This window comes from Protopterus annectens, chromosome 2.part2 (assembly GCF_019279795.1).
Source record: "Protopterus annectens isolate FY-2018-M chromosome 2.part2, PAN1.0, whole genome shotgun sequence".
Taxonomy (NCBI): Eukaryota; Metazoa; Chordata; order Ceratodontiformes; family Protopteridae; genus Protopterus; species Protopterus annectens.
This window is the reverse complement of record NC_056730.1, coordinates 1,122,401,706-1,122,420,859: the sequence shown is the minus strand read 5'-3', so window position 1 is coordinate 1,122,420,859 and position 19,154 is coordinate 1,122,401,706. Positions and strand designations below refer to the sequence as shown.

The window sequence follows — 19,154 nt, the reverse complement described above, 5'->3', positions numbered from 1 at the left end:
ACTTCTACCCTTGTTTGGATAACAATATTCCTTGTCTAAGTCCTACCAGTCTGTAATCTGTTGTCTCTATATGTGGAGCTTTTCTCCCCGGGCCTCTACTGAAAATGGAAATATATCCAGCTAGACTAGCCCGGTTAACAAATGTAAAATAAAAATAAAATAAATAAATAGTGCTTCTGGGCCATGAAGTGCTTCTATGCCATTTCCTACAGTTTTGACTTAAGAAGACTTCACTACCATCACTAGTCTGCATGGAAATCTATGAATACTCCAAACTGTGGATTCAATATTTTGAGCTGCATCTTACTACAAGTGGGTTTGTTGGTAAACCAGAACTCATTCAATGTGCAATGTTCTTTTATGTTAAAGGGAAAGAAGGAATCAAAATATTTAACACTGTCAGCCTTAGAAAGGAAAAGAGAGAAAAGATTTGTTTGTTAAAATGTCTTTGAAGTGTACTGTGACTGTGATGCAAACAATTACTATATATAATCTATTTATTTTTTTCTAGAAACAAGGGGTCCCCGAATCAGTCAATGCTTATATGTCCACTCTTTAAAAATAGAGCACAAGACATTTTGTTTGCTAACTTAAGTGATTCTTTAATCACAGAAAGAATTTTGAGTAGAATTAGAAGTGACAGGATCAGAGGAAGACTAAGGAAAGTAGACTAGAGACAGAAGTAAACAATAACTATTTGAAATGTCAAGACCTGCTAGACTGAGTCCCAAACTGTGGAGACCGAATAGCTATGACATAGGATTTGAATATTCCAAGTCCGATAATGTCATTTCTCAGAATATTCCATTTTTCTGAGGTATGGCAATGTTGGAGCTGGTATATAGAAGTCTGGGGGCTGTGAGGGACTCCCCATCCCCCAACAAAAAAGAAGTCTAAAGGAGAAGAGCAATTTTCAAGATTCACTCTTCTCTGGGATTTGGTCTTTTTTTACACTTTTTGGCACTTGGCATTTTGACTGCCAACATTTCATTATGACCCACCCCAAAAAAATGTGTGCATATGAGCCTTCTAATATTCAGTTTAAAACCATGACTGAAGAGTTAGAATATGCAAAATTAATAGTGTGAATGAGAAGCAGAACAAAATGAAGAATAAAACTCTTAAAATTATAAAAGTAAATGGGATAAATGCTGGTGGCCATGTGGCCATCAGGCCAACATTTGGCAATAAATGATCAGACAGAAACTATGTTAAGTGGAAGCATTGTGTCTACATGTATGAGAAAGGATTCTGCAAAGCATTTACTAGAGTCCCTATGCTTTGATGAGGTTATGGACATTTTGCAAGAGTCTGCAAAGAGAGAAATAACATATAAGGAAAATATAAATGCTTTAGAAGCAAATGAGATTAACAAAGCTAAGATATTCATTGGAACTACAGAAATGCATATAGTGAATCCAGTGTATACTTTAAACAGTGCCACAGCTACTAACGGCTGCAGTCATGACAGAGTGAATGCTTTTTAACCTGATAATCATAGCACGGATCTGTGCTGGACAAAAAGCTGTGATTAAAAACATATCTGTAGTGTTTAGTTTAGATATGAAAGCTGAATGCAATATTCTGTCTAACCTACATGCACATCATGGTACTGAACTGAACATTAGCAGCAAACTAGTCAAGTCTGTTTATTTTAGAATTTCTCTCAGTAATCCTTTAGGTCCAGTTTGGCTAGACTGTATGTGCAAAGGTAAGAAATACTAACTGTTGTCTGAAGTAGTGCCATTTTAAGTTCAGTTAAAGCAACAAGATATTTTGGAGTTGAGTGCTTGTGAAGAGTCTTGCATAATTAAAGGAAACTATGCTGTACAATTGCAGAATAACAGTTTACTGACAAAATAACAACCCTACAACAATAGATTAGAAGAGGGAATTTGATAGTCTTGTGAAGGCATAAGGAGTAGAATTAGGTTACGTGCATATTTAGTTGTTCTTCTCAAAAGTAGATAAAAGAATATTTGCAGAGGGATTCAGCAAGCAATTTTTAAGCAGTAATTCAGCTTCTGCAGTGTCAGTTACTATTTCTGATAACAGGGTGCATGATGTAATTGCAAAAATGAATGTTCTTAATGGTAATAGTGCTGGTGTGGCAATCAGAAATAATAAAAAGGTTTGTCTGATTAATACTTCTCTACTAGTACAGAAAAATAATGAACAGAAGCCTGAATATGCATTACAGGGTACTGATGCCAATTTGCATAAAAAATTCAACATTGTTCTAAGGTTTGTGTTGTCTATAAGAGTAATATCATATTAAAAATTCCCTTAAGGCAATACCCATAATCATACCTCTCAACTGTCCAGATTTTTGCTTTTTTGGACTGTTCCTCATAAAATTTGTGGTTTTCTGATAAATCTCTGAGGACTGAAGTTATTAAATAATGGCATATGTTTGAGTTTCAGACTTCATATCCTTCAGAAAATATATAACATAAACCCTAATTCTATAAACTTTTTAAGTTTATAGGAACAATATTTAAAATCTAGCCCTATTTTTGGGCCTTTGTCCCCTATTATTTTAGGCTTTGTCCAGACTTCTAGAGTTAAGAAGGTGAGAGGTACTCCCACAATTCATGCTTCAAGAAGAGATTGTATTATGCTCAGAGCTAGAAATGAGCAAGAATTAAAGCACATGGAAATTGTGGGAGTCATAGTGAAACATCAGAACTAATTGAATAGATGAATAGTGTAGTAAAAGGGGCAAAAAGACATGTTAAGGGTATGTATAAATCCTCAAGTCTTAAATAAGTGGTACGAAGGAGGAGCATTGTTTACTTAAAATAGCAGTAGTGGTAGTAACAACAATGCTTAGTCAAATTTATGTATCAGAACTTGATTTGGAATTGATTCTAACCAAAGATTCTGAAAAAATTAACCTAGATGATACTAGCTCCATTAATGTGCATACTCAGTACACCTCTTGCCATAGAGGTTTCTGAAGTTATCATCTGGAATCTAAAGACTTCTGGAAGTGTTCCAGAGAGCTGTGGCTGATAAGTTCAAAGGCTAGATAATATGGCTAACAGTACTGCTGACAGTGAAGTCTGGAGTATCCCAGCCAATGAGGGTGTTTAAGAAAATATGTGACCAAGTACACAGACCAGTGACATGACTTTGGCAAAATCATTTTGTTGTTATCCTAGGATTACCGCATGCCTTTCCCCAGTTTTCACAAGACAGACCCAAGATAGGCACTTGTGTTCTGCGAAATAATCATGGAAATGGCAAAAATCCCGCATCTAACTTTCCTATGGATGTTACATAAAACTATGATTCTGTAAATGAAAAAAAACATGACATGAAATAGCAGAGACAACTAAAACTCTACAACAGCGAATCATAACTTTAGCATTAAAGTGTACACTTATGTCCTGTATAAGCACACATTTCTGTAAAAAAGTGTCCAGCGATGGATTTCTGAACAGGTGGTAGCCTTATTAGCAGTGCTGCCCATTACTTTTGAAAAAAAAAGGTACTTTCCTATTACAGCAACCAGATTTTCGCGGTTGCGAATTGCGCATACCACCACGGTTAGGAGTGGATGAAAAAATTAAAACTGTTTTTTGTAAATGTGTAGTGCTGCCCAAAACCTTCACATTGCTTTTATGAGTTTGAAAAGGAGTCTGTATGCACGGTATTCTGCATGGTTACTGTCGTACTATCGTTTGGATAGATTTTTTAATTTGTCCAAGGAATTCTTCACAGAAGTAAAAGACAGACACTTATGAATTGTAGCTACACTTGCTTATTTTTAGCCATTCTTGATTCACAGAAGTAAGACACAGACACTAACAATTTGCTTTTACCTACACTTGTTTATTTGTAACCATAGTTGTTGTAAGCGGTGTGGAAAGAACCATTGTATTGTTAATGGCTGGAAATTCTGCGGGTGGGTGATATTGGCAGCTGATGGCGTGGTCGTCTTTATATCAGACAGCTGGAAGTACTAATGTGTTTGACTGTTTGAAAGGGGCATAGTGTGATAAATACACATTGTACTACAATGAGCAATTACTTCATTAATGCTGTCATGATGTGCTTTGGTCATTCGTTGGTATTAGTACATGGACAACATTGATTGCCAATGCCACGAGAAAGATACGGCCAGCAGCAGCAAATAACAGAAATGCTGTCAGTTAAGTGTAAAACGAAACACGAGCACTATCTTTTGGAAATATTCTTCTTATCAGTACATGAAAAACTGTTATACTACAAGGACAAACATTATACCACATTTGTACTACAGTAAAGATCATATTTCAGGATCTTTAGGCAACCGCTATTGCCGCTGAAAATGTAGTTGCGAATAATAAGATAACCTGGATGGACTGCCTGGACAGGGTAACTTCCTCACGTCACTTATATCAACAGTGCCCATCGTACCTCTCAACCTCTTAGCCCACGAAATCTGGACAAAGCCTGACGTAATAGGAGTAACAAAGCTCAGAAATATCGACAGATTTTAAATATTGTGCTTATAAGCTTAGAAAGCTGCTAGAATAAGAGTACGTTACGGGATTTTCTAAAGGATATGAAGTCTGAAATTCAAATGTATGATATTATTTACTGATTTCACTCCTCAAATTATCCCAATGATTTGCCAGAAACTAAAAAAAAATTGAGGAAATTCTGGACATTCTGCAAAAATCTGGACAGTTGAAAGGAATACCCATCCAGACACCAGAACTACAGGTAAAACACGTTCACGATAACTAAGAAAGCAACAAAAATAATAATGTCGTACAGTGCAGTGTCTACATAATGTCCACAACCATACTTCGCAACTGTCCCTGATTTTCAAACTACTACTTCTTCTTAAATACAATATTCCTTCTGTTACAAAATACTGTTTCTAAGTCACGGATAGCTGAATCACAACCAGGCAACCAGATGAATGTTGGTAGGTGTCAAAATACAGTGAAAACGAGGGCTAAGCAGTTACAAGCCGCAGGATCATCCACGCACAATGGAAATAATTGAACGCACAGAAAGTTTGTAAAGCCACACTGCGTGCGAACAAGAAATGTATATACGTATCGCCCGAGTGGGAACTTTCTAAGAATTAAGTGCTAGAGGTTAGCGCTACCTTGTCCCTGTTATTACAGGTAGAACGCGGCAGGAGACTATCAGTCTGACAGCAGAGGCACTGCTGCCGGGGAAGGGCGTGTATAGACTAGCCTAGCTCTATTGTGATGTCAGTTCGTGGGGGGCGGAGCCCAAGGCTTTGCACCAACGCGACTGGCAGCAGTGGGAAGAGCTCAAAAGAGGAAGATGGTGGAGCTTTCGCAGGGGGCTTTTGTGGAGGGCTACCTTCTTGCACACTGATAGAGACAGAAAGGTAGGGATTCACATCCCGGATGTTTCAGTGACTGTCGTACTAAGTCATAATCATCTGTACGCATGAAGCAGGAATGCCAGCTGCTGATGCAGTCGGTAGGAGGGAGGGAGTGATTTGCCAGGGAATCAGCTCTCCCACAGCCTTCCACAGTCCACTCAGGATGTGCACGAGCGGGCCTTGCTAGAAAAGAAGGGGTGCAGCGACTGCAGCATCATTTAAAGAAGAACCTGTGATGATGCGTTGCTTGCTGTACACTGACAAGGAGTAGTATGTTACTTTTAACAGGTGCATCTGTTCCACCATTAAATAATGAGAGTGTTGTCAGTGAAACTTGTCTGATTTTTGATCGCTTTGGCAGGAAGGTAAAACAGGCGTCTAAGAGTTTAGTCTAGGAAAAGGAAGACTTGCTTATCCGTGCTTACTTTAGAAATGACTGAAGCACTTGGTATGAAGATGCTTTGGTGTACCTGCGGATGCATTCATACTGTCATTGTATTTAAGCATTGAAAAAGCAGCCAATGTACAATATGCATATCATCAAAATGCTATGTAAATATATAACGTAGATTACACAGGGTGTAGAGCACAGTGAACGGTATGCATTAGCGTTGGTGTGCAGTCATTGAAAAAAATCAGTGACACGTACTGATGTCGTTGTCAGGTTTGTCATTGCGTTTGCTCCCTCCTGTACCACTGCTACTTCATGTGCCGGGTAGTCACTGTCCACTAGCGGAACAGTAAGGTGTTCTGCGCACGCGCAGCAGAGTCATAGGCCCTTGCAGAAAGGTTTGTTGACTGTTATGCTAGTGCTTCAGCTGCAAGTATAGGTGTGTGCAGTAATATTTATACATTAAAGCTGTGAGGAAATACGTATTGATAATATTTTGTTTTTCTAAATTAGTTGGTAGTTTTATATTCACTTATGTTGTCTACTGTAGACATATTGGGTATCTTTTTCAGTTGGGTAAATATTACATAGTTAAATATGGATTACATTTCTTAATAAAGGTGAGACATTCTGTGATCTGTCCCACGATGCTGTGTAGAACGCATGCAGAGCGCCTTGTGTTTATCAGTGGTGTGTGCGATGGCTAACATATTTCAATGGAACTGTACATGTAGCCAATCATAATTGTATGTATGTGTGGATATATGTGTATGTGTATATATATATATATATATATATATATATATATATATATATATATATATACACACACTTATACTTTAATGTGAGTTTGTGTGTGACATCTTTCAACTGCTTTCCTAAAGAATTAAGGACAAAGCCAAAAATAAGTAAATAAATATAAATAAGGACACAGGCCCAAAATCAGGGACAGTTTTTAAATATGACTGTAATTTGTTTAGAAAGCTTATAAGATATTGCATTAATATGCATTCTCTAAAGAAAACTTAAGTGGGACTGTCATAAGCCCAAAATCAGGGATAAGTTTTAAACTTTTCATTTACAAAAGGTTGCTAGAAAAATAGGTTTTGCATCAGTACGCATGGTATAAAGTCTGAAATCGAAATGTTCATCATTATTTAGTGGTCAGTCTTCAACGTATTGTCAGAAAACCACAAATTTTATGTGAAACAGTGCTAAAATCTGCCAAAATTGGACAGTGGAAAGGGCAAAAATATGAGGCAAAATGAGAGAGAGTTGACAGCCGTGTTTTGTGTGTGTGTGTGGGGGGGGGGGGGTTTGATCATTTGGTGTTTGGTTTTATATATTGCAGTTGGGCTGCTGGAACTTACATATAAAACACTCACAGTCTCATTATGCTTATTTCTGATTTGAAGTTAAAGGTGATAAATAAGATTGATACTTTTTGTGTCCCTTTTTTTATATTCTAATATCACCACGGGTCGTTTTTTTTTAATTATGCAATCTTTTTTATTTTTTTCAAAGTTTCAGGAATGCAGCAGCTCTTGACAATAGTTACACTGCAAAATATTAAGCATCGTGTAGAATATATGTAGGGCATACCTCAGATTTTTGCAGAATGTCCAGATTTTTGCCTAATAATTTTGGTCTGTTCCTCACAAGCTTTGTGGTTTTCTGAATTTTTGTGGCAAATCAGTGAGGACTGAATTCACTAAATAATGACAGAGATTTGAGTTTCATGCTTTATATCCTTCAGAAAATGCATTATAATACAAAACCTTTTATTCTAGTAACTTTTTAAGTTTATAAGAGCATTTTTTTATTTGTCTCTATCTTTGGGGCTTTGTCCTCCCATTATTTTTGACTTTGTCCAGATTTTTTTGTGCTAAGAGGTTGAGAGCTGTGATGTAGGGGGCTGTGAGTTTTTTTTTTCTTTCACAGTGCATTCTAGAAGCTGGCAAGTGTAGTTTTATTTATTCCTGACAAAGTAACAAATCAGTTTAAACTTTGCATGCTTTTGTAAAGAGCCATGGTGTTGATAAGAAAATATACTGAAAACACACGGATGAGCCATGCTTTGATCATGAATTGCAGCGTGGCAGTCAAATGCAAGTATAAATTTTCCTGCACTTTGTAATCATGGGGCAGAGTGGTTTTGTCTTACACTTGAATGCTAGAAATCAAAGTAGTCTTCCATTCAAACATCTCTTATTTTGTGGCTTGCTCACTGAAAAAATGTGAATGTTTGTTTCTATAGAAAAATGTGTAGTATGTAGTGTTGCTAAAAGAGTAGAAATTGATAACCAATCAGTGTCTGCAATGTCTTGTCTTATTAGCTTTCTCTTTGCTTATGATCTAGTTTTCAGTGCTGTACTTCCACTGTTGCAGGGAATAAGGTTATACTTTTTGTAGAGGTCACTAAAATCTGAAAGAAATTTATAAACCTCATCTGCATGTCTTCTATTGCAAAATCTGGACTACGCATTTGTGACCCTGTCAAACTTGATTCTTTAATGCCATAGTCATATACACTATCTTTCTTGTGATAACAACCAGCAGCTATATTGCGTAATTGAAATAATTTATATTGGTAGTTTAAGTGACTTGGGTATTATGTAAACACTGCTACAGTTGATGTTCTTACATTCAGCACTGCAGTATTCCTTACTAATGGGATTCCCTGCCATGAAGCCCTCCGTCCAGCCAGTTTACAAAAGTCTACCACTGCTTTAAGATATGCTGAATGTCACCTGTGCATGCCTTGCATAACATAGGGCATAAAGGTGACGTTCAGGCATGCCATCCCCAGAACTTCTTTGCCGCTAGTCCAGATTCTGTTTTAACTGCCAGTCTGTTGCATACATTCGTTTTTCTGTTTATTGGCTTTTCTGTGCTGACTCCTGTTTGCTGAAGTCTTCACAGTTGCAGATAAGTACCCAGTTGGGTTTTGGTTACTTTTTCTGTTTGCTTAGTGCTGTTTGGGGTTAATGTCATCGAGGAAGGGTAAATGCCAGTGTGGAGACTGATTCCCCATAAAGACTGCCTTGGTGCTGCTCATGACTGTACGTCTTGTTCAGTTTGTCAGGCTTTTTGTCCCCAAAACTCTTCGTAGTCGGCCTTCTTCCCTTTCTTTGTACCTTGAGAACCAGCGAATTAAGCTTCATGCTGCGGGTATTATGGATGGAACTTCTTGCTCCGAGGGTCAGCCATCTGGGAAGAAGAAAGTGCATAAGGTTAGACTAGACTCTTCCTCTGCTGGGAGTTTCTCCTGAGGTCATTATGCACCCTGAGGCTCACCTTGTTGTTTTGTCAGATTCTTCTAACACATCTAGGTTGGAGGCCAGTGAGGATCTGGCAGGCAGCATGTCCGACGAGGCTTTGCAGGCTTCCGTTTTGGGCGTTCAGAGGGAACCACGGTTGACTGTTTCCGAGGGGTTTAGTGGGGTTCCACAGTTTCTCTTTAGGGAAGAGGTTCCTACTGCAGTTGTGGAATACCGTCTTGAGTCTGGGCCTTCTCAGGTTTCCAGGATGGCTGTCCCTTTAAAAAAGAAACAGAAAACTAACAATGTTTCTTCTGCTCCTAGGGATCCACAAAGTGAGTGTAGCCATTTATTCAGGGGTTATTTAATGCTTTACTGTTGTTGCGGCCTCCTCAAGGGGTTTCAGTTCCTGCTGCACATTGGTCCGCCTCTTCCCCTAAAAGGCCCAGAGAATTGCATTCTTTTGAGGTGGATTCTCATGATGACTCCCTTGCTTATTCTGCCCAGATTCCTTCTCCTTTAGACTATGGGTCTGAGGAGGAGGATTCTCATACTCTGGATAATTCCTCTGATAAAATTTCCTGTGGGGACGCAATCTCTAGGATGATGGACTTTTTAAGTGGGATTGTGCCCAGCTTTTGAATATCCATAAGAGGTACTGTGAGTTACTGCAGATGGACTCTCCTAAACCTGCGGCCATTCCTCATGTCTTGCCTGCTTTATTGGATGTTTTCTCCACTGCCTCTAAAGCGCCGGATTCTCTGCCCCCTGCTCCCAGGAAGTCTGATAGGTTTTTGTAGGGTGCGTGGGGATTGTTCCTTTTTGTTTAAATGTCCTGCTGCTGACCCCACTGTGGTGTCTGTAGCCTCTGATAAGCCATCTCAGTTGCTTAATTCGTCCATGTTACTGGGACCATGGCTAGGCTGAGTAAGAAAGTTTTTACTTCATCTACCTTAGCTTTTAGGGCCATTAATTATCAGACCCATGACTCTAGGTATGTCTTGGCTCTTCTTTCTCAGGGCTGTCAGGTTCTTTCTGATCTTCCAGACTCTGAGGGTAAATCTTCTGCTCTTTCCTTGCTTGGGCCTTCCTCTCAGGTAGTTTGTCATTCTATCAAATGTAGTTATGATGCAGGAAATGCCTCTTCAAGGGCTGCTGCTTCCGATTTGGTTCTGAGGAGATGTTCATGGCTTCGGCTTCAACCTTTGGCTGATGATATTAATGCTAGGTTGATGGATGCTCCTCTGAATATTACTCTTTTGTTTGGTGAAGTGGCTGCTGGTTTATTTAAGTCTCCTCAGGACAAGGGGAAGGCTTTACAGGAGCTTAAGCATGTCTTTGTTTCTCCTGTGCCTGTGTTTCAACGGAAGTACCCTTCTAAGCCAGCCTTTGTTCATAGGCAGTCTCACCCTCCTTTTAAAGGTAAAAATGGTAGTAAATGGACTCCTCCTACTAAGGCCACTCAGACTGCAGGGATTCTTAAGCCTTCCTTTCCTGACAAACCAGGTGCTGTCTGACTATCCACCCATTCCCAGCCACATTTCTCTGTCTCTTTGCCTTTCTCTTCCTGTTTGGCTCCAGATCACCCAGGATTCTTGGGTTTTGTCAGTCATTCATCAGGGGTACTTCATGGTCTGGATTTCCAGCCCTCCTTTTATGGGCATTCCTCAGCCTCCTCAGGAACAGCTTCCTTTTTTCCCAGAGGTTCTTCGGACCTCTTGTCTCAAAACTATTCAAGAAGTGCCTGTGTCCCAAAGTGCAAAAGGGTTTTATTCAAGAATATTTCTAGTGCCTAGAAAAGAAGGTACTTGGAGACCTATTCTAGACCTCTCCCATCTGAACACCTTTTTGTAGGTGCCTTCCTTTTGGATGCTGTCCCTTCAGTCCCTTTTTCCTCTCCTGCTCCCTCAGGCCTTTCTGGCGTCTCTGGACCTCAAGGATGCTTATCTCCATATTCTGATCCATCCTCTTTTCAGGAGATTTTTGCATTTCTCTGTTGCTTCCTGGCATTTTCAGTTCTGTCCTTTGCACTTTGGCTTTTCTACTGCTCCAAGGGTGTTCACCAAATGCTTCGCTCCTGTGATTGCCTTTTGCAGACTTTAAGGGATCCACATCTTTCCTTAATGGATAACCTGCTGATTCAGACGTCTTCTCCAGATGTCCTTTTGCACAGTCTTCATTTTACCATTTCTAAGAGCCTGGGGTTCACAATAAACTTCAACAAGTCTTCCCTGACTCCTTCTCAGGGTCATGTCTTTCTGGGTTGCAGGTTTCAAATGGTGCCAATGCTGGCATCCTTGCCTCCTCCAAAGGCATTGACTCTCATTTCTTTCTTTCAAATTCTTCTTCCCCTGGCCTCCATTTCAGCCAGGGTGTTTCTGAGAGCACCGGGGTTCATGGCTTCTACCATTCTGATGCTTCCTCTGGCCAAACTCCACATGAGGAAGTTCCAGTGGTTTCTGAAGTTGGTGTGGCTTCAGCATGCACATCCTCTAGACTTTTCTGTTCCTTTTCTCCTGTGTCTCAAGAAAGAACTTTTGTGGTGGATTCAGCAGTTGTCTCTAAATCCAGTGCTCCCTTTTCAGCCTCCGATTCCCTCTCAGGATCTGTTCACAGATGCTTCAGATGTGGGATGGGGAGCAACATTTGGCTCCCTGAAGGTTCAAGGAGTGTGGTTGCCTCGTCAGTGGAAGGGGCATATCAATATCAAAGAGATGAGAGCTCTTCTGCTGGCTGTTCAGGCCTTTCATCCTCTCTTCTCTGCAGGGCCTCTCAAGGTATTCAAGGACAATACCACAGTCATGTGGTATATCAACAAACAGGGGGGTACAAGATCTACCATCTTTGCCGGCTGGCACTTCTGGTATGGGATCTGGCTATCCAGTATCTTGTGACTGTTCAGGCAGTTTACATTCATTCAGATCGGAACGTTGTGACAGATAGTCTGAGCAGGTCCTTCACTCAATCCCATGAATGGATCCTTCACAGGGATGTGTTTCTGGACATTGTTCACCAGTGGGGTACTCCTCAAGTAGATCTCTTTGCCTCCCCTCTGAACAGACAACTTCCTCTGTTTTGTGCCAGATTCCCAGGTCCTCTGGTATAGAAGGTGGGTGCCCTCTCATTTTCTTGGAAGGGGATGTTTCTTTATGCATTCCCTCTCCTTCCTCTCATTCTAAGAGTCATGTTCAAGATTCAACAGGATGCTGCCAAAATTTTGTTGGTGACTCCCTTTTAGCCACAACAGCACTGGTTCCCTCTACTTCTGCATTTAGCCAGGGGCAGTCATCACAAGCTACCTCACAGGGTGGATCTCCTCACACAAGACGAGGGGTCTCTCATCCATCCCCACCTGTCCACGCTTCAACTGACACTGTGGGTGATAGGGTTTTGATTCCTCATAGACACCTTTTTTCTGAGGACTTGCTTAGGGTCCTGCAGGAGGTCAGGAAACCTACTACTAGAGAATCTTACTTATCTAAATGGAAGAGGTTTTCTATTTGGTGTCTTTCATGTGACCAGGACCCACTTTCTGTGGATGTTCCTTTGGTTCTTTCTTATTTGTGTGAGTTGCTCAGTGCTGGTTTGGCCTATTCTTCTATTAAGGTCCACTTATCAGTTCTTTCTACTTGCCGGCCTTTGATTCCCATATTAACTTCTAGATTTGAGGCTAAGCAATTTCTTCAAGGCGTCCTAAATATTAGACCTCCCAGGAAGCCTGTTTCTCCTCCCTGGAATCTTAATTTTGTTCTGGAAAAATTGACTCAGGCTCCTTTTGACTCTGCTGTTTCAGCTTCCATGCAACATTGTTCTTGGAAGACAGTTCTTTTGTTAGCTCTTACTTTTGCCAGACGGATGTCTGAGTTGGAAGCCACCTTTTTTGATATTTCATGAGGACAGGGTGTCCTTGCATACTAATCATTCTTACATGCCCAAGATGGTTAATGAGTTGTCACTTAATCAGTCTATTAATTTGCCTACTTCTTTTCCCCTCTCCGCAATCTGACAGTGAGAGGGTGCTGCATACCTTAGATGTGCATAGACAGCTCAGATTTTATTTGGATAAAACTAAAGCTATTAGAAAGTATGAGCAGTTATTTGTTTCCTTTCATCCTAAGTCTTTAGGTTTGGTTGTTTCCAAGCAAACTTTTTCCATTTGGATTTCAAAGGCTATTTCCTTTTCATAGGTTGGTACTAGGCTATCGGCCCTAGGGCCTGTACAAGCCTAGCCATAACAATTCCCTTGTTATTTCTTCCCACACTATTTACTTCCCTGGACCCCTGTCTAGCAGGGCGACTGACATGATCCCCGGGGTGAATTTCCTTTCTACCATCCAATCGTCAAGGTTCCTTTTGAAGAGGGCCAAAGAGGCACTCTGCTTGACATGTATGGGCAATCTGTTCCAGAGTCTGGGGAGTCTCTGGGTCAGGAACCTATCCCTCCAGCATGTTTTGTTCATTGTGATGACACGGTTTAGATCCCTGGAGCATGTGGCTCTGAGGGATTGGGATTTCTTTAGGTGTAGCATGTCCAACAGCTCTGGGTTTGACATGGCCTTGTATGTTAAGCAGAGATCGCCTCTGAGTAGACTATATGCAACAGAGTATAGCTGGAGTTTTTTAAGGTGGTCAGCATAGGGCATCTGCTTTAGGCATGTGATTCTTTTAGTGAGGTATTTCTGCGGCCTTTCCAGTTGTTGCAGATGTCTTGAGAGGTACATACCAAACGGGGCGTTGTATTCTATAATGGGTCTAATGAGGGATGAGTACAGCGGGACAATGACCTCCTTTTTTCTGGATGAAAAGCCCTTAGTGATGAGGTGTGCCACATAGAAGGATTTCCTGACTGTTGTGGCGATGTGGTTATCGAAGGTGAAACCACTGTCCACCTGTGTCCCTAAGTCTCTTATCACACTTTCGGTGTTTAGTGTACTGCCACCTATATGGTAATTCACGGGTACATGTTTTTTCCCAAAGGGGATAACTATACATTTCTTGGCATTGAGCTTGAGCCCATGGCTCTGGCACCAAGCATCTGTTTCTGTAAGGCCCTTTTGTAGAGTATCCACATCACTTGGGGATTCAATAATGCCTCCCAGTTTGCAGTCATCTGCGAACTTTGTTAGCCAGAGTCCCTTAGTGTTGGCCTGTACTTCAGAGAAGTAGATGCCAAACAAGAGCGGTCCCAGGACTGAAACCTGACGTACTCCACTTGTCTGGAGCTGGATTTGGAGTCTGCTTCTTTTACAGTGTGGGTTTTATCAGTAAGCCAGTTAGCAACCCATTGGGTGACGTAGGGATTAATGCCCAGCTTAGTAAGTTTATCTATGATTCCAGAGTGGGGGATGGTATCAAAGGCCTTGACAGGTCTAGATACCCTTGTCCATGGCTCTGGAGACTGACTCGAAGAAGTCAGTCAGGTTCAGGAGACAAGATCGGCCCTTCACGAACCCAAACTGGGTGGGGTCCAGTGTTTGAAGGTTGCCAATGTCTTTGTTTATAAGTTCCATGATAATACGCTCCATGGCCTTTCAGATGAGGCTCGTCAGACTGATGGGATGGTAGTTTCTGGGATCCAAGGTGGATCCCCCCTTGTGGAGTGGGATAACTGTAGCTCTGCGCCACTCAGTGGGCACAAAACTTCTTTTGTTACACTTTTCATGGTGAGAGCCTTTCTTCTATAAAGGCTCATTCCACTAGAGCTGTGGCTTCTTCTAGTGCTTTTTTCAAAGGCTTAGATGCTAATTCCGTTCTTGAAGCTGCTACCTGGACTTCTGTGCATACATTTACCACACAATATGAATGTGAATGTAAGGACAGAGTACAATTGTGTAAAATCTTACCATAACAGTAGATGTCCTTGCCTTCGTCACTGCAATATTCACTCCCTCCCTCCATTCCCATGGTCTTTTACCCTTCCTGACTGTGCAGATTCTCCCTGGTTTTCCTTGGACTGCTGTTCCTACTGGTGCAATCTTTTCTGAGGATGGTACGCATGAACGTCACCTTTATGCCCCACCTTACGCAGGGAGTGCACAGGTGACATTCAGCGTACCTTAAAGCAACGGTAGACTTTTGTAAACTGGTCAGATGGAGGTCTTCACGGCAGGGAATCCCATTAGTAAGCAATACTGCAGCGGTGAAGGCAAAGACACCGTTATGGTAAGACTTTCCATAACTGTACTTTTAAATGTATTACTGTTATTTTGTTTTCATTAGCATTTGTTCTTTTCATGTCTATCCACAGGTACAACAGACAGTTGTGTGTTATCTTTTGGCCTGGGTTCTTGACAGTGGTTAACAATAATACATCAAGACCTGTGACTTCAGCCTTGCTTGTCTTCTGTACTATTAGTCAGTAACATACTTGCTTGTTAAGTAGTAGTGCTTGATATGCTAGAATTTTAAAGATATTCCATATTTATTGTTCTTTTTGTAATATGATCCAGTGCATCATTACTTTTTTCTAGTTTTGCATTGTTTCCAAGGGAATTTATTTTTCAGTATTTTTTTTTTAGTTTCATTTTTCTCAGGTGTTTTTTTTTATTTTTGAAAATCTTCTTTCTAGTTATTTAATATTTTTATGTTAATTGATAACATTGAATGTTCATGTGAAGATAACAGAAAAATATGTGTGCTACCATTTTGTGTGCTTCAGTTAAAGCACAAAGAAAATGAAAACTCTGAAGAAAAAGCGTCTGTTACTAAAGAATGTTTTAGGTAGAGTAAATGTTGCATACTAATAGCCTAGTATGCACCTATCTGCCCTAGGGCATTTATAAGCCTAGCCAGAATGTGTTTGGCTTTCGCCACCCATTTTAAATTAATTTTGCTATGCCCTTTTTCGAGGTAAGTATACTGTGCCTCTGTCTAACAGTGACACAGAAGGGATACCCGGGTTAAACCTACGATCTCCCATCCACTCATCAAGATTCCTCTTGAAGAGAGTCAGTGAGGGACTCTGCCTAACCTGGACTGGGATTTTATTCCAGAGTGAAGGGAGCCTCTGGGTTATGAATCTGTCCCTCCAGCATGTCCTATTTATTTCAGTGCTGAGGTTCAAGTCTCGAGCGTAGCTCGATGGGATTTGGATTTTCTGAGGTGCAGCATGTCCATTAATTCCAGGTTGGACATGGCTTTATACGTCAGGCACAGATCGCCCCTGAACAGGCGGTATGCCACTGAGTAGAGCTGGAGTTTCTTTAACCGGGCAACATATGGCATGTGTTTGAGCCCTTTGATCCTCTTGGTGAGGTACTTTTGGGGTCTTTCCAGTTGCTGCAGGTGTCTGGTAAGGTACATCCCAAAAGGGGCATTGTACTCAATTATGGGCCTGATGAGGGATGAGTAAAGAGGCACAATGATCTCCCCTGATCTAGATGTGAATCCCTTCATGATTAGGTGGGCTATATAAAATGTTTTTCTAACCACTTTGGCCACGTGGTTGTCAAATGAGAGACTGCTATCAACTTGGGTCCCCAGGTCCCCAGTTACTTCTTCTGTACTTAATGGATTACCACCTATGTGGTAATTTGTGGGCACTTTGTTTTTGCCAAAGGGGATGACTATACACTTTTTGGCGTTTAGCTTGAGGCCATGGCTCTGGCACCAGTTGTCTGTTTCTATGAGGCCCTTTTGGAGGATGCTTGTGTCGGCTAGAGAGTCGATTATGGCACCCAGTTTGCAGTCATCTGCGAACTTGGTCAGCCACAGTCCTTCCGTGTTGGCCTGTACCTCCGAGAAATATATACCGAACAAGAGAGGTCCCAGGACTGAGCCTTGTGGGACGCCACTTTTAACTGGTTTGGAGTCTGACATGGCTCCAGCAATTCTAACCATGTGGCTTCTGTCCTTTAGCCAGTTTGCAACCCATCTAGTGACATAGGGGTTTATATTTAAGCTGGTGAGCTTATCTATAATGCCCGAGTGGGGTATTGTATCGAAGGCTTTTGCGAGGTCCAGGTAGGCTGTGTGGACCACCTTCCCCTCATCAATGGCCTTGGTGACTGTTTCAAAGAAATCAACCAGGTTTAAGAGGCAGGATCTGCCCTTAACAAAGCCGAACTGGGTAGGATCCAGTGTCTGTAGGTCCCCAATATCTTTATTTATGAGGTCCACGATGATCCTTTCCATAGCTTTGCAGACCAAGCTAGTCAGGCTTATGGGGCGATAGTTTCCAGAATCCGTTGAGGCACCACCTTTGTGGAGAGGGACCACTGTTGCTGTACGCCACTCTTTGGGTACATATCCTGTAGTAAGGCTGAGATTGAACAGTAGTTTTATGTTTGGGTTTAGCTCTTCTTGGAGTTCATGTAGGACGCAGCCCGGGACACCATCTGGTCCCATTGATGCTGTGTTTTTTTGCTTTGAAGAGGGCGGCTCTTACCTGAGCATCTGAGATGTCAGGGGGGGCAGCACTCTGCTGGGATAGATATTTGCCCTTTTGGTGGGGAGAGGGGGGAGAAGTTTGCGCTGAACCTGTCAGCTAGGATATTGGCAATGTCTGTGGGTTCGGTGTATTTTTTGTCATTTTGGACTAATTCTGAGCATATCTGGGAATTCCCACCCAGGTTCCTAGCATAACTAAAGAAAGCCTTGTGATTATCCTTAGTGTCCTGTGCAGTTTTTCTCTCGAAGCTGGCCTTAGACGATTTTATGAGTGCCCGTAGTTTTTTGCTAATACTGATCAGAGATTCCTTCCCTTTTTGGGATTTTGCTCTATCATTTAGTAGCTTCCTCCTTCTATTGTATAGTTTGTTTATGGCTGGGGTCCACTAGACAGGACGTCTGCCTTTGGAGGATTGGGTCTTGGTTTTATTTGGGATTGCATGATCCATGCATTCCTGAAGTTGTTCATAGAATGCATTTATAAAGGATTCTGCGGTCTGGGCCGTATTTTCCACAGGCCCGGGGGCTTTGAAGGATTCCACCTCGGTTTTGAGGAGTGTGAAATTTGCTTTAGAGAAGTTTTTCACTGTGGTTTTCTGGGCAGGAGGTGGGGTCGGGATGTGAATATCCAGTGAGATTAGTTTATGGTCTGATCTTACCAGTGAGGGGATACACTTCTGGTCTGGAGCATAGAGTCCCCATGTTGGTGATGATCAGGTCCAGTATGTTTTCCCCTCTTGTGGGAGTGGTAACAAGTTGTTCCATATAATATATTTGTGCCACAGAAAACAACCATTCATTTGAACTGTCTGTGGACAAGTTAGAGTAGTTTTTTCAATGTATATTATGTTTTGTAGCATCTCCTGTCAAACTTTCTTCTGTTGGTAGGACCTTTTATTTTCCAGTGTTTTTTTTAATTACGCTAATCCTTCTTTAAATATGGTGCAATTTCCTTCTTTGCTTGTTATTTGATTCTCTGCCTTGAAGGACACTACACTGAGTGTCTAAACCTGCTGCTGGTATGCTGTCTTGGATATCTGGTCTGTGGTGGTCACAGCTGTGAGTAACACAAACCTTGTATCTAATTTTTTAATATTAAATGTAGTCTAGTGGTGTTGCTAACTGCATAAAAGGGTAGTTCTGCCCACCAGATTTTGCCAGGATCAGTCTCCTGGCTGATGTGTTTTTTACAATTTACTTGTCATTCTGTGCCCCTGCCCTCACCTGTGGTCATAAATGATGGGTAGTAACTGAGAGGATGAACTGATGTATATGAGTGGTAGACATCAGGACCTTTCCTATGGTTATTGGGCTATCTGTCCATGACAGAATGCGATAATTAAGAATCTAAGGGCATTTCAGAGTAGAGCCATTGCTGCTAATGATTGAGATGATGTGGTTGAGGCTATTTGTGCAGCGCTTGAGGATGCACTTTGGGTGCCTCTCACAGGTGGTGTACCAAGCATGACCTAGTAGGAAGAAGACCCAGAAGGGACTAAATTTCCTAGCTGTCCTGGGATTACTTTTCAATCCCAGGAAAGGAAATGGAGACCACTGCTGGGGTTAGGGAAGTCTGGTCTTGCTCAGTCTGCTACTATAGCAAGGCTTTCCATTATAAGTAGTTTAGAACATGGATGGATGGATTAGTGATTTCCTATGCAGACCATGCACTAGTTGTGAGCTAAAGAAATATAGTTTTGTTGCTGTCTGCTGAAATGCTCTAGTCACTCATTTTCATTTTAAGGATCGGGTCTACAGA

General features: G+C 41.3%; 1 protein-coding gene across 8 annotated transcripts in view; it reads left to right on the top strand.

Annotated features, from left to right (window-relative positions):
* The first annotated feature begins 5,257 nt into the window (after positions 1–5,257).
* The window catches only part of APBA1 (amyloid beta precursor protein binding family A member 1), a 1,810,703-nt gene continuing 1,796,806 nt past the window's right edge, over positions 5,258–19,154 (top strand). For all 8 annotated transcript variants that reach the window (XM_044064359.1, XM_044064355.1, XM_044064360.1 and 5 more), the window contains exon 1: positions 5,258–5,359. The gene's annotated coding sequence lies outside the window, so the exon portion shown is untranslated. The remainder of the gene's footprint in view (positions 5,360–19,154) is intronic.